Below are 1704 nucleotides of genomic sequence, written 5' to 3'. Positions count from 1 at the left end.
AGGCTGTACTATAACGAGTGAGAGAGAAGAGCCTGAGGGAATAGGCAGAAGCCAAGCCAGGTGCTCTGTGCTCTAAAGGTAGCCTCTCTTCTCCAACCTTCTGCCGGGTTTCACTCGGCATCTCAACACAACAGACCGGCGCCTAACTCCTCCCGCTCTCCCCCATTTAGCACCCCAGGAACACTGTCCCGTGGCTTTCAAAGAAAAACCGGCACCCTCTGGCCACCCTCTGCTTTGTTCCAGCAGCTTCCACAGCGATGAAAAGCAGGCTCCACAGAAAGAGCTCGGGTGACGTCCCCCCAGCGCGCATGTTCTTTCCACCCCATCGAGCCAGCCCGGGGTGGCTGCACTCAGTATTCTGCCACAGTCGTTGATAATAATTGTTGCATTAATTGGTGCTGTCCGGACCAGACAGAACGTAAAAGATCCCACTGTGTCCAATAATTAATGTTTTTCCCTCACTGCAACGCCATTAATAAGGGGCCCTTCCAAGAAACGAGTAATTGGCTGGTTGGGCGTCATTAGGGTATTTATAGATAAGCTTTGGTCTGAAGACATAGAGGAAAGCTGATTATGTTTATTTAGACTCTATTATCTATCGCTAATGTGTTATCCTGCGTTGCGATCATCCCCATTCTCTGGGTCCTAATGATACAGGGCACACTCACAATGTGATTTCAGTGTTCTGCAACGTGGCTTTATCTCTGCTGCAAGGCAGAGAGGGGGGACAGAGGGGACGGCTGTTCACAGGTTCTGCGTGCTCCCACTCATCCACCGTGAACCTTCTCTTTCCGCTGAGAAATTTAGAGCAAGGCTCTTGGAAGTACTAGAAAGACAGTTTCTCCTAATTAAACCTCAGATGAGGGGACGTTTCTTGGGTTTGTGATTATCTGAAGGGTTTTTGAAGATGTAAATCTGGTTGGGGAGGCATCGCTTTGCAAAAATCGAAGGAGGAAGAGGCCGCCTGGAATCGAGACGATCTCTCAGTGGCAGCGAGTGACGAAGTCTCACAGCTGATAAAACCTGGCCGAAATATATACGTCACACAAGATGAACGCATAGGCTTCCAAGCGCTCTCTGGACCCCGGGAAGCGGGCACGGTGGCGTGGGGGGCTGCTTTTTCTCCCAGAAGCCTTCGATCCACTTGTCCGTTGCTAAAAGTTTTAGGAAAGGTTTCTTCTTACGTTATTTTTAAAAGATAGATAAGCACAACAGGGTGAGTGTCCTTCATGTCATTGGATTGCACCGTTAAAAATCACTAAAACAGTGCTCGCTTCGACAGCACGTATACTAAAATGGGAACGATGCAGAGAAGATTAGCACGGCCCCTTGTGCAAGGTTGACGTGGAAATGTGTGAAGCTTCCATATTTGGGGGTTTCTTTATGTTTCCAAGGAAAGGATTGAGTTTTTCTCATCAAAAACTAGCTCTTTTCACAAATAAATTATCAGGTTACACTTGAAAAAAATGATTAAAACAGTAAGTTATATATATATATATATATATATATATATATATATACACACATATGGATACACACACACACATATATATACATATATATATACACACGTATATATACACACACATATGTATACATATATATATACACACGTATATACACACACACATATATATACATATATATATACACACGTATATATACACGCACATATATATGTATATATATATACACATGTATATA

General features: G+C 44.1%; 1 non-coding gene across 1 annotated transcript; it reads left to right on the top strand.

Moving 5' to 3' along the window:
• The first annotated feature begins 1266 nt into the window (after positions 1 to 1266).
• Positions 1267 to 1371, top strand: LOC122202883. The gene has a single exon (XR_006194937.1). It is a non-coding gene; the product is annotated as a U6 spliceosomal RNA (small nuclear RNA).
• Positions 1372 to 1704: the final 333 nt, after the last annotated feature.

The sequence above is a fragment of the Panthera leo genome, chromosome D2 (assembly GCF_018350215.1).
Source record: "Panthera leo isolate Ple1 chromosome D2, P.leo_Ple1_pat1.1, whole genome shotgun sequence".
Lineage (NCBI taxonomy): Eukaryota > Metazoa > Chordata > Mammalia > Carnivora > Felidae > Panthera > Panthera leo.
The sequence above is the reverse complement of the archived record's forward strand: the minus strand, read 5'-3'. Positions and strand labels throughout refer to the sequence as shown.